General features: G+C 40.3%; 1 protein-coding gene and 1 long non-coding RNA gene across 10 annotated transcripts in view; one reads left to right on the top strand and one right to left on the bottom strand.

Annotated features, from left to right (window-relative positions):
• The window catches only part of anks1b (ankyrin repeat and sterile alpha motif domain containing 1B), a 201,311-nt gene that overhangs the window by 21,141 nt on the left and 165,522 nt on the right, over positions 1 to 14,648 (bottom strand). The gene's annotated exons all lie outside the window — the stretch shown is intronic.
• LOC103459195 (uncharacterized) lies at positions 8,823 to 11,003 on the top strand. Its single transcript, XR_532691.3, has 3 exons — positions 8,823 to 9,944; positions 10,531 to 10,677; positions 10,771 to 11,003. It is a non-coding gene; the product is annotated as an uncharacterized LOC103459195 (long non-coding RNA).

The following is a 14,648-nucleotide window of genomic DNA, read 5'->3' as shown; positions in this document are numbered from 1 at the left end:
TCAAACAACAAGCTGGTGATTGTCTATAGATTCCCGTCTTGAGGCGCTCATTAACCACACAGAGTCCTTCATTCAGCTGCCGGTGCCAGGTACCGAATCCTCCACAGAGACGAGCAGGGACTCTGCAAGGATGTCGCTGGCGCCATCTGCACCTCCTGGCATCGCAAGGAAATTCAACAAGCGTTTATATAACGGCTGCTTGAGGTCGTCCAAAAAGCAGGAGAAAGAAAGAAGGCCTGTGTGGTAGAATAGGCTGCCTGGCATAAATCATTATTCTACATCTGTGAAACAATCAAACTGACAAGCTTATAGGACATGGACACACTTTTTTAAATCATATATTTTAGCATATTTAATTCCAGTTAAACGAAAAATGCGTAAAATACTTTTCACATCTGTTGTTTTCCACCCAAAGCTCGACTCCAATGCTCAGATTTCTCCCATTTTCTTTTTCTTTTATTTAAAAAATCCATCCAATTATAACTGAAGCTTCAGAAAATTGGACTTTCATCACAGAAATGTATTTTGTGAATTTGTAGCCATGTAGAAAACGACCAAGACGATGATGGCCAATAAAAAAGGCCTATAAAATGTTCAGCCTTTACAGTGGCTGTGGGGCTGCAGCATGACTCAGTTCTCACAATTCTGTTTCATCACGGATTAATAATTACTCTCACACACACACACACACACACACACACACACACACACACACACACACACACACACACACACACACACACACACACACACACATCCAGAAAAAGAGGCACAGTAATTGCCCCGCACGGTGTGAACTGGTGTGCTACTTGTTGCCTTATGCAACAGCATCCACTTCAGATACACCAGAAGCCTCAACCTCAGCCTGGAGTTCAGTTCTCACCATAGCAACAATGGTTGCTGCAGCAGTCACCCACACACACTCTCATCCCTCTTTAAAAAAACAACCAGAAAAAAGAGAAATGTGTGCGCTCTCGCTCACATGGAAACAGCCTGAACAGCTGTTAAAAGTGAGGGGGAGAAGATTATATTGTTGCTCTTCAATGGATGAGAATTAACTATTATTAAAACACACACTCCAGTCTGTGATGCTGCCGAACTGCAGCATCAGCCCATTTCCATTTAAATGATGTCTGTGCATGCTCATGTGTGACACTTGTGCCGCCATATAATCCTGACAGAGCAGCTATTCATTAAATCTAAACTCCATCCGCATCAACAGGAGACATAACCTTGATAAGGCGACGCTTGTACCTTCTGTTCCAGCGGCGCAATAATAACTGGAGGAAAAAGCAAAGCAGGTAAATACGATTCTGTCAGACGTAATCAGACCCGGCGAAGTTTTCTGTTCTGTCACATTAAAACAACAAACTTTGATGCCTTTTACTTTAATTTTATATGATGAAGCAGCAGAACGTAGCTTATAACCGTGAAGTAAAAAGAAATGCGCATTTATTTACAGTCCCTCTAAGTCAGGTCTGTCAAACTCAGTTTTATTTTGGGTCAAATCAAAAATCTGAACGTTGATTTGGCCACCAGGCCTCCAGTTTGACACGTGTTTAAAGACAATAGATTACACTGGTCGCAGATTTATCTAAAATGTTCAAAAGAAAAAGCAGCTTGGGGCGCTGGCATCACTTGACAAACAGCAAAGCAGCCAATATTGGAGCACCATTCATGTTCCTTGCCTTTAATTGGCTCTTCCCACAAGAACGGAGAACAAGACTGTACATATTAGCTTCTGGAGACGGTTTTCACTGTCCGTATTGATGCATATTAAGGGACATGTGATGTTTTTGCTATTAAAACAGGCAGGTATGAGCGATGGAACAGGGACGCTTCAGATATTTGCATATTTCAGCTATGTGAAGATGGCTGTGGTCCCCAAACAAGTAAATACCAAAAGACGACTGTAGTTTGGTCTGAATGTTGGGTTTACTAAGCCACCACAGTCCTGACAGAACATTAAAGCATTCAAATGTATTCTAAACAGAATGACCTGAAAGGTTTTAATAATATTTCCTCATCTAACAGACATACAGAGATGAAGAAGTCGTGACTTGTTTTTACCGTTTGTGTCTGACCACACACAAATGTGAAACAGTGGTTAACCGAGCTGCTTCACTCCACCGGCGCTCCTGGTGTTATCGCCGTAGTATGAAGTCATCTGGGTCACTGTTTGCTTCCTCGGCTCTGCTGAGCTCTTCGGTGTGTCTTCTTTGTGCATCAATCAGGCCGCTAATCCTGTTAGCAGCCCCGCTACCCCAGACTGAACGTGCCTGATTAACAGATTAGCCTCCATGCATTCGGGTAACGAACACAAGCTTTCACTTCTTCCTGCTGAATTTCTTCTATTTCTCTGAAAAGTAACCTTCAAGTCATTTAAGTTGGCGATCAGGAATTAGGAGCAGGAGGATTTGTTCTGCTCTGATTGTGAATAAAGTGGGTCATTTTAACACCTTTCAGGACAGTAAAACAGGGAAATCACAGGAACAGGTCCACCTCTTTGGAAACCGAATGATGCCGTTTTATTTTGAAAGGAGAACAGAATGCGTCGGATCGAGGCGCATTCACAGTGACCTATGGCTCGGGACGCTGGAGACAAAAAGCCTTTTCTGTGCGTCTTACTGGAGCTGGTGGGTTTACTGGAGCGTGAAACACCGAGGGAACCGACAGTCCAGCCGCTGTTTGTGCTCAAGCTAGCACACTGTTTTAATGATGGGAGAAGGAGGAAGTGAACACTTTCCCCCTCCGTCTCTTTAATTTACACCGACTCGCCAAACTGTCCATCTCATTACCCTCATATTTTCTTTCCTTACGCCTCCCTTCGCTTTCTGTCCAGACTCCCTTGACCTCAAACCACCTCATTTGCCTGGTTCAATTCGAGTCTTGTCTTTTTTGTTATCCAGTTAATCTAAAAAGTTGGGAAAAGGACGAGGTTTCGCAGCATCACTCACCCGTGAAATCTGGCCCCGACGGCCACATCTTTGTTAGATTTTAGATTTACCTTCTCTTTTCAGGACTGCAAGGTTTAGTTCACTGCAACATCAACAATACCTGCAGCATCTGATGCTAATGGAGCAATTGGGGTTCAAACCTCTGAAGATTTCTCCATTGATTCCTGCAGATCAAAGAATCACTGGCCTAAGCTTACTTTAATTGCCTTGGTCAGAATGCATTACAGGACAACTGAGTGGTGGTATTGATCAGTAAATAGCTCAGGTCTGTCTGAATGCAATCTTAGAACCTGATTACATGGCTTCAGATACACCAAGGTGACTTGTTTTGTAAGAAAAACAGCCAGCGTCGCTTTTAGAGTAGGTTTCAGCCGGATTAAACCGGTCAAACTGAGAAACTAATGCTGTAATGTTCATCTATCATCTGTCTTCTGTATTGCTGTGTTTCGGTTGTACTTGGGAGTGGGAAATTCAGACTTCGGGGAAACTGGGAGAAACTCCAACTGCTTCCAGTCATAACTTACAGACTTTGCGTTCCAATATGGCCGCTCCTCGCATCACCAGTGGTAGAACGTGGTGGAAACAGATTCATTTTACAAGGCAAACATGTAAAAGTGTGTCTTAAATCAACGCTACATGCAACTCTAAACAGTAAATGTTAAAGATCCTCTTTCTGTATAAAAGCACTGATCCAATTTGCCAGCTCAAGTTTGTGCATTAGCAGAGACATTCACATTTACAAAAACGACTTGCGTCTCGTTTTTCACCCCAGTCATTGCCATTTTCCTGACCCTAAATACTTAATCACCGCCGTCTTCCCGCTCGTTCTTTTTCGTATTGTTCCTCTGAGCTTTCAGCTGGAATGATTAGTATCGATTTGTCTGGACCCACGAGTTACTGCGCACACCGGCAGCTCCAAGACACAACATCTAAGCCCCTGAAGGCTCGGCTGAGTTCATGACAGCGATGTTCACACTTCGCCCCGATATTACACCACAGCTGCTGCTGCTGCCAACGGGGCACGCACAAAGAAAACTAACTAAATATACATGTTTACAGTTCACACACACACATTATTCTTGTGGCGATGGCTTATGGGAAACTAGAGACGACTGGTTTCTTAGCAACCGGAGGGGAGTTACGAGTAAATGCGTTAAAAAAATGATGTGCGGCAGGAACCAATGGGACGGGTCGTTTCACAGGCAGCCAATGAAAACTGGCTGTTAATAAGTCTGCCTACATGGAGACAGATATATCTCCATTAATAGCACAAGAACTGTAACTACGACTTGGAGAACAGCTCACGTGTGTGTGTGTGTGTGTGTGTGTGCGCGTGTATGTGTGCATGTGCAAACACAGCTAAATGCTGCAGGATCTTGACTGAAATGAGATATCTCAAAGCTTACACACACTACTGTACGCAGAGGGGCTCATGAATTCCCAGTAAGATGGGAGGAAATGGTCTCTGATATTTCCCTGGGTTAATAAATGCTTCAAAGCCTCACACTGGAGCCAATCTTCACGCTGCAGAGGAGCACAAAAAGCTCTCCTCGGGCGCCGAGCTGTGCCTGTGTATTCAGAAAAGTAGGAAACTAACAGAAAGTGGCGGCACCAGAGTTCAGCCACCTTTTGGTCTTTCCACAAAACAAAAAGCCACTCAGGAAGAACTAAACACTTTTTTATTGAAGGCTTTAATGTCAGTTTGTAGACTGTAGGTCGCTTTTCTGCCATCTAAGGTTGACGCGTTCAGGTTGGTGGTTTTTACATTGTGTTGGTTCTGCAGCAGCTGCTTGCAGTCAGAGCCAGCGAAGCGCAAAACTTACTGCACATGCAATATTTTATCCTGGAAAAGGTTAAAGGTGCGTAATCAGGTTAGCAGGATGCCATACTGGCCGCTGTGAAGATAGATGCTAATAGGATTAGCTTTGAATTAGCTGCCTGTTACACCTGCTGTTTACTTTAACAGAGTTCTGCTGTTGGATTCTCACATCAGGCAAAAATAAAGGGGAGGTAGCATCATGGTATGAGGATGAACACACTTTAGCTAAAAGATGCAAGACGAACATTTCCTGCTTTGGAATCACAGACTGATGATTTTTGTTTGAAAATAAATAATAAGGCTTTTTTAAAATAATTTTTGACGTGGTGTGATGTACACAAATAATGACTTAATGTGAGGAACCCAGAAAATGAAAATCGCAGCGCTAGTTCATGTTTTCATAATAAAATACATTAGAGTTGGGATTTATAAATGTGAAACAGCCTAAAAGTAATGAATATTATTGTGTGCCACTTTATATGAGCAGAACAAATTTATTTTTAAAAGTTTTTCTAATTTAGTGGGTCAGATCTGCATAATGAGGTCAGATCAGAGCGGCTAACAGAGGCTGGCAGTGATGACAGGTCAGACTCAGAATATCTGGTTGTCTTAACTCATAATAAATAAAAACTTCTCATAAAATCACCCACTGGGTGCTTTCTGTGGGCTTTACTACCACAAAGTAATTATCTGCTAAACAGGAGATCAGAGTACAACCAACCAAGCAGAATCCACAGTAAAAATCTGGATGATTATCGACTTGATCTCACTTCTGGATGAGAGAAAAACAGTTTCTTTTCCTTTCCTTCCTCCTGATATCACTCATCCGTCCCTCTATTTACCTCCCAACTTTCCTTCCCTTTATGCTCCTACCTGACTGTTACTTTGTTCACTTTCATAACTTTGCAGAACAAGTTCATGCAGGCTGGAAATAAGTGAAATTCTTCATGTAATTGTTGGTTTTATAAGAGTCTGAGCTAAATCTGTGCCTTTAAGCCATAAATGTAACTTTTTATGGTGATTTTTCCCTTTAACGATTAAAAATCTTCTTTAAAAATGTCTGTTACCTCAGCCACCATGGTGATGAAATACAACACAGACCAATTATTATGCCCCTTAGGGAACAAATAATTGAACAGAAGGTAGATTTAACCTGATTGCTTTGTTTTTTATGTCTGCAGCTGGTTTGAAGCTAAACTAGATTTGTTTTTGTTGTTTTTATGTTCAAATAATTCTGTGAACATTGCATCTTTCAGATGCCAAAATGTGGCCCACCGCTCTAAAACATGCATGATGAAGAACTAAAAGAATTATTACCGAAACAGCATGACTCCCTCACTATGTGAGCCTATTGCATAACCGAGGAGGCACTTCAGCTACATTTTTACTAAAATGTAGAAAATCAAGACCAGGAATTTACCAGCAGGACACAAACAGCTCAAACTTGTGCAAAAATAAATCGTTGAATCACCAAAGCCTCATCTGCGCTTTGATACTTTAATGGAAATCCTGCATAGTGAGCAATAAAGTCCAGATCCACCACTTGCATGCACAGACAGTAAATTAGCCCAGTCAGCTGTGGAGATTGAGAGCCCTGGACTAGTTTAGTGTGCTGTAATCATCTTAGCCTTGACGGAGAAAGAGATTAAAGGTACATAAAACAACTGCAAGCAGTATCTGGATCAACTGCATCTGGGTTTCACAGCTATCCTTTATCTCTCTTTCCCCATCTCGTCCCAAACAGCTCACCTCTTCTCCTTCCAAACGCAGCAGCAGTTCACTCCTCTCGTCTCGTTTCCTCCTGACTGCCGCTTTGTTGCTGTGCAGGACAAGTGCTTTATTTTCTCCTCTCTCTTTTCTCTTTTAGCCACAGCTGTCCTTATCTTTACTCCTCGCCTCCTCACCGCCGGCTTTGTCTCCCTTTCTCTCACCCTCACTCCTCTCTGCAGATCTCAACAACTCCTCCTCTTCCTTCAGCTTGCGGCAGCCGGGCTACATCTCTTACATGTCTCTGCCTGAGCTCTGCCTTTCTCTCTCCGCTGCACGCACAATCCCTCTCCCCGCGCTCTCTCTGTTTCTACCAGGCTTACGTTCGCCCTCCTCCTCCTCTTCCTCCTCTAGCTCATCACTATGGAGACACTGAGCTTTGACTGAGACAAGCTCGTGCTCGCAAGGAGTGGAAGCGCGTCTGTTTTGTGTGCTGCCCAAGTTGAACGAATCCAACAGCGGCGCTATCGTATCATGAAGATTTTCAAGAAAAACAAATCTCATTGGGCGTGACGGAGCTGGAGAAAAGAAATCGTCTCCTTGAAGATTTATTTTGTCAGATCATAAAACCTTTAATGCGAAACAAAATGCTTTCCTAAACCGATTCCCTCTTTTATTAAGAAGAGAAATCAGCCAAAAAATTCAGAACTGAACTTACTGATAAACTTAAAACATTGAGTTTATGACCCAAAACCATCTGTTTGTCACTCAGGTTCTTTTTCAGTGGTTTCCTGATTCTACATGTTAATTGCTGCTAATTTATGGATCAACAAGTGGATAAAAACATCTTTCCCCATAGAACTAAGTTTGTTTAAATAGTTTTTCTACTTTTAAATCAGTAAAAACAGAATTTGAAAGCCGCAATTTGTCTTTACAAAGTGTACCTATGTCTAATATTAACAATCAGTTGATAACTGTGATAAAAAAACTGAAACAATCTGTTAAAGACATTTTACTGCGCTGAACATACAATCTCTGGCCAACCTTTCCTTTTAATTGGATTCTAAAATGTCAAACTATTTCTGACTTTTTTTGAAATGTTGTAAATTTAACAGACAAAGAACATAATTACAGTAGAGCTGTTCCAATCAGAGATTTTGAGGCCGATTTCCAAACTATTTTGCAACGCGATCATGATGGATGATGTTTTCTCCAACTAAAACAATGAGTTGCATTGTGTTCTCTAATGACACATCAGGTACCTCAGATTTTATTATTTGGTTGAGTTACAGACATGTTGGGGCAATGGACAGAAAACGGCTCAGAATGCTGAAAATACTTTCTTTTCTGATCATCAGCGTTCTTTTATTAGGCACCTCAGAGGAACAGTTATTACTGACAGTGTGATTTCTAGTTCTATCTCTTTGGGTTATCTGGGTACTGGACTGATTTAACCTGACATTTGCAGGATCAGGTAAACACCAGAAGAAATGTGATGCTTTATTCAAAGCATGAGTAAAGTTTATATGTAAAGGGTATTTGTTAACCGAGTCGGATCAGATGGAAGTCAAGCTTGATGTCAGCCCAGCTATTTCTGGCTTCTCGGTGATCCTCAAGTAGACCAACTGCAACCAAACATAGAACATGACTCCGTTTCTATTTTACCTGACAAAACTTTAACTGATAAAAACAAAAACCCTGCAGTTCATAAGGGACCTTACATGTTAAGTTTACCAATTTAAATTTGCACATGGCATCAGCTTTAAAAATCTTCGTAAATGATAAACTGTCTGCAGAGATTTATGAAGTAGGACGACTGTTCAAACATGAGAAGTTAGTGCCCTTCATCTAAAAGTATACTTAACTGTTATAAGTTTTAACCATTATGAACATCATCTCAAATCTGCACATTGGAAATAGTGCAGTTCACAAATCAGTGGTAAACCAATGTCCAATGTTTTTGATAAAATCTCCAAAGCAGATGACAATAAACTAACGGGACAAGACGAACGTAACAAAAGAACATTTTGGTGCTGCTTTCTAGTTGATTTGAAAGCTGAAACTTGGATTTTTGAAAACCATGACAGCCAAATAATCTGTGTAAAAAAAACTAACACAAGACAATAATGTATTTATCTGCAATTTATGAATGTAAACGCTGAAGGATCATGTGTCAGTAGGATACTGATTCATGAAAAGTAAACCGTTTCTCCTGCAACTCTCCACACATTTTAAAGGCACGGCAGCCATATTGGATTTGAAATGTTTTTGCAGAACTAGGAGACATGATAAAGGAGTTTTGCGTCATTGGCCCTGGAGGACAGGAGTTACCACTTTTCTCTAAACTGAACCAAACTAACTACATTTAAAAGTCACCGAATTGATTGTTGTTCCTTCAGGAACCGGAAGAGTCCATGGAGAGTCACTGCTTCACATAATTTAAAGTCTGCAGCCTTTTACTGTTGCAAAAACACTGTGGCTTGCTTTTAATTTGGCGAAATTTACTTAATCATGAAGCTGTTTGGTCAACAATTACAGTTTGTTGACGACACGTAGAAAGGTAAGCTTTCTGGGCAGAATCACCCAAAAACTCCACTTGGATACATCAAACAGCTGATTTTTAGATATTCATTGTTTTTCCTTTCTGTAAAACTGCTGCAAAATGTGGATAAGAGGCTGTAATTCTGCCTTTTTGCGCCCAATTTCTCGCCGTGAAGCAGGCGGAGGTTTTGTGCAGAGTGTTTACTCAACTCCTGCAACTGGAGTCAGAATGACCACACAGCCCACCTCTAGAGAGAAACACTGGTTAAAAGTTCGCCTGTGGGGTCACACACATTCCCTCCTGGTGCCTCCCACATGATCCGCCATTCAGAGAGCGACACCACAGGAAACGCACACTCCAGTCCGGAGGCGAGTCTTCCCACATAAAGGTCAACGCAATCTACATCTGGCTCCTCTGCCGACACGCAGCATCACTGATGATCGCCGTTGTTGGGGGAAATGTGGGCGCACTAAGCTGCACCAGCAGAAGTTCTGGATGCATATAGGTGTGGGAGATATGAGGTATATGATCCTGCGGTGTCCAACCATCTGGTGTTGGGATGTGAGACAATCTGTCCATTTGGAGAGGCGACAGAGAAGGCGATAAGCAAAGAAATCTCACATACAGAGGATCTGGAATCGTGTCAAGAAAACACAACCCTATGCACGTACACACAAACAGGTTTTAGATTACTTATACCAACTGCACCGTCTCTATGGTAACTAGCAGCTGTCATGGCAACCAAGTACAAACGACGTTAGAAAAAAACAAACCTTGAACTCTGATTTTCAGTTTTGATTTGGATAACTTGAACAGAAAACTCACTCTTTTTTTTTGTCTTCTTTTTTCTCCAGACACATTGAAGTATTTTCTTTCACTTCCTGACGTTAAAGCGGTTTAATGAAAGACGGGAATGCAGGTACAAGTTCGAACACGGTCACAAGCCTCCACAAGCTAGAGAAAGGCATGAAGGAGGAAAATCTTTGCTTAAGTACTTTACCAAAAATGGCAAATGAAAAAAAAACACACACCGATAATATTCTTCTCTGATTAGTCAGTCAGTGTGCTGAGCTATAAAATTTGACTAATGAATCCGTGTCTTGGTTAAAAAGTGCAAGAGAAATCAGTCAGCGTTCGCAACGTTTAAAATCCTTTCACCAAAATGCCCCCCCCCAAAAAAAAGGTTTTCTCACACATGTTGCTGCACACTGCCAATCTGCTGGCTGAAAGGCTTTTACACTTTCTGTAATTATTAATGTGGATCAATAGAAAGCAGAGCAACTCTAAACTACACAAATTTGCTTTTCTGGGCTAATAAAAACTAAACAACACGACCTCAAAATGGCACAAAGCAGGAGGTTGAGTGGATAATTTATTCTGAAAGTGTTTATCTGCATTCCCTTACCTAAATAAGGCATTTTTTACAAACTCATAAAACAACTGATAATGTTGGTTAAGCACAAGAAAGACTTATAAATCAGAAGCCATGTTTTAATGCTGCACAGGTAACTGAGGACACGGCAGACAGTTGAAGACTTCTTCTCCGATACCAGGATGCAGACGTCTGGAAAACATTAGGGGAACGGCTCCTCCAGGGCCGCAAACTATCTGCACTTCACCGTGAAAGCATCTTTCCGAAATGAAATTCATTTGTAATTGCCTCACTTCTGCTTCTCAGAGGACCTCCTTTAAACGAGAGCAATTTGGATTCCTGATGGAGCCGTTTTCTGCTTTCTCACCTCCAGACTAAATCTGGGCTGAAAGCGAGAGGCAGCAGCGCCATCGTGTGGATTACTACGCAACGTGCATGCACCCTGCTGCACTGCAGGATCATAAATATGCAAGAGAAAAGATATCTACATTAATCTATGTTCAGTTTTATATGCTGCTCTAATAAATGTAAATATATTTAGGATTTATTCAGAGGACGTTTTGAGATTTTACAGGCTTACATTAAAAGATGGATGGATTTACTTTGGATATGGGAGTTTTCCTGATTTTAACAAAGCAAAAAGACTTCCTGTAAGTAAACATCACAATAAATCATTCTCAACACAAAGCAATCAGGAGAATTGTTCAAGTCACAGTCGTGAGAATAGGATTACATTAATTTAAAGAAAAAATTTAAACTCAAATCACCTCCAAACAGAAAAAAAATATATATATCTAAGTGTGATGAATGAAGCAAGAAAAAGTTTTCATTTTGTTCTGATTACCAAATATGGATATGGTTTAATGGATATGATATCCATTAAACCAGTAGGGTTTAATTCACTAAGTTTAAATAAAGAAGACAAAATCTAAATCTAAGCAATGAATTCAGTTCTAATTCTTTATGTATTATTAATAGAAACTTAATAATAAACATCATTTTCAGTGAGTTTTCATTACAGATTCTACGTTATTCACTCAATTTCGTCTTTTTCATAATAAATTCACCTCTTGCTCTTGAAGTATTTTTGGACAAGAATCAAACTTGACATATTGCTACTTTTAGTTGGTGTCTGTTACAACTTGTGGAAAAAAATTACTGGACTTAAATGTTCAGCAATTTCTGATATTAAAACAGATTTCATATGCAAATAAACAAAAAAAACAATAGTTTAGGTAACATGTTAAGCACATCATTAACAGATCATTTCTAATCTAACAGGTAAATTAATATTATATTATCTTTCATCTGACCCTGTAAGTGCTTCAAGGTATCCCTTTGCAGACACATTTTTCTTGTGCTCTAATGCCAAATTTATGTATTTTTTGGTGCTAAATGTGAGCAAACCTGCGTTTGCATGCCCCAATTCTGAAACAAGACACAAAGGCAGATCTGCTCCTAAAATAGCTCCAGTGAACAGCAGCCTCCCTGGGCTCACTCTGCCTGCCCACAGTTAAATGAAGTATTATGTCTGCATGCATTTAGAGGAAAGTCCCCCCATTTTTATGTACAGCGAACACAAAACATTACCATAAACCTCCAAAAAGGGAATTAAAAAGTAAAAAAAATCCAAAACTTTTCTCACGTTGACATATTTATCCAACATTATTGAGATGAAATACAAATCAGCGTTAATTTACTTACATGTCATATTTAAGGTCAAGAAATTTGCCTGAGGATTGAGAGTGATCTCAAGCTGGGTTTGTCTGTTCATCCTGGAAGTCAGAAAGAAAGGGCCGCCTTTTCAAAATAAAGTTAATTTAAATTGTTTACCATTGACGAGGAGGTATAGCTAATGTCTTAATTAGAGTCTGGTTACTGACTTAAATTTTATTTGTATTTGTACTGTACGCAGTAATAAATGTATAGTCAAAAAGATTACGTTTGTCTTCCCCATTATAAATGTGACGAATACTTTGAGCTTTGTAAAAAAAAAAGGACAAAAAAAAACTATATCTTTACTGTGACTTTGTGTTTCCAAGTGTTTTCAGATTATTGTATTTTTTTCTTAAATACATTTCAACAATCAGTGGAGGCATTAGGAGTCCAACAGTAATCCTTCTGGCAGTGTCGGCTGTGAGGTCAGCCTGTAGATGACTGGTAATCTAACAGGTGAAAGGTGTGTGTGTGTGTGTGTGTGTGTGTGTGTGTGTGTGTGTGTGTGTGTGTGTGTGTGTGTGTGTGTGTGTGTGTGTGTGTGTGTGTGTGTGTGTGTGTGTGTGTGTGTGTGTGTGTGTGCGTGTGTGTGTGTGTGTGTGCGCACCGTCTCCCTCTGCAGCGTGTCGTCTGAGTGTGCGTGGGATCAGGCAGTATTTTAAATCTAACCCCCCAAACTGCGCATATGTGCCCAGTCACACTGAGCCATGCTCCAGCTCCATCAACAGCATCCTCTCTTGTCTCTGCGCACCCAGCAGCATCTGTTGCCCCTGGCAATTTCATAAAACCAGGAGATAAATTCACTTTTTTTAGGATTTATCCTCTTTTTCTGTGTGTGTGTTCTGGGAAACAGTTTTTCAAACTAGTTTTTATTTTGATCTCATCTTGTGTCCTGCCAGCATCTCTCTGCAGCATCTCCTTCAGGTAGAGCGGTGACCTTCCCATGACCCCACAGACTCCTCTAGTTACATTGTGCATTCATATGCACTCACTGTAAATCAGCAAGAATAGAGCCTTCTGACATCCTAAAAAACCTACATATGTAGTACATATGGATATGTGCATTTTTAGATTGTTTTTGTAACATTTAGCTTAAAATTCTGCAACAAACTTTTCGTGAAGAATTTAAGAACTAGAAGCTTCATCTTCTCTGTGCTGAACTGTGTGGTAGCCTGGAGACAGACTATTTTTAATGCAGTGATGAGTCCACTTAGACGAGGATAGATTAAAGAGTGGGCTGCAAACAAAGCTGGAGGAAAGAGTCTCTTTCTGATGGAAAATTTTCTGTTTACAATGTTCTACCATCTAATTTTTTAGTCTAAAATGGGAAAGACAAGACATGTTATTGACATGAGTCAGAAACGATGCAAAATACAAAAGGAGGATCCTAAGTTAGTACCATATACTTATTACACATTCTAGACAACTAAATGCATCTTTTTAATCAAGAACATTTCTCAAATTAATCCCACAGACCTTTACACACAATATAAAACCATCTACAGGGTTCCTCTGGAGAAGACTAGAATTTGATTTTGGTATTTTCAAGGTTTTTGGGTCTGACGAAAATAGAAATTAGAGGAAGTAAATAAATTTATTTTCATCCCCACTCTTGGTTTAAAAGTGGTTCCTCCCTGTCTGTCTATCTAACCATTTACCTGTCCATGGATTCATTCATCCATTTGTCCATAATGGACTAAATAAGGGCTGAAAACTCCAAAACTCTGTCATTTTTACAAGACAAATATGTCAAACCATATTATTCTAAGATATAAGATATTATGGTGATGCAACATTAAATATCACCTTGTTGAAATAATACCCTACATTTTCCCCCTAAAGATAATGTAAAAATCACTTTTGGCCAAAAAAAACAAACTAAGGCTATTATTTTGGGAAGGTGATGACAAAGAAGTTAGTTTAAATGATCTGATTTCATTCAGTGCTGCAACAGAAAACTTTCTCTTCATTGTGAAAAAAATCAATTTCAAAACTGCAGATTCAGACTTTTCTTTACTCCCTGCTGCGTACTTGTGCAGAGCACCAACCAGAACGGATGCAAAGTTACAACATTCATACAGCTGAACATAGATTAATGTAGAATTTACAGCTCAGGTGTGTCCGATGTGGAGTTGATTTCATGTCATCACATAAACATGAGGATGTATTAACACATTTCCTATGTCACATTCAGAGGAGCAGAAACAGCAGCAGCAGCAGCGCAGTGAGTGGGCGGTATCCCCAGTTTGATGAAACATCTTGCATCCCACATGCTTATATAACTCCCTCTCTACCTCCTCCAGCTGATCACTCATCACTTTATCCACTGCTGGGAAGGAGAAAAAAAACATCACTTCTCTCTGCTTTCCATCTCTCCCAGTCAAATCAGCCGAACAGGCGGCCTCCTGCAATCGAGCATGATTTGGTTAAACCGTCGGCATCAAAAGCCCCCATCAGTCAGACAGGATCACGCCGCTGTAAATCACAGCTCCAGTGGAGATTTTGCTTCGTCGAAACCGAATAACAAACGCCGAC

Source organism: Poecilia reticulata, chromosome 23 (genome assembly GCF_904066995.2).
Source record: "Poecilia reticulata chromosome 23, P_reticulata-male-v2, whole genome shotgun sequence".
NCBI classification, from domain to species: Eukaryota; Metazoa; Chordata; class Actinopteri; order Cyprinodontiformes; family Poeciliidae; genus Poecilia; species Poecilia reticulata.
Note: the sequence above shows the minus strand (reverse complement) of the source record. Positions and strands in the feature narration are given on the sequence as shown.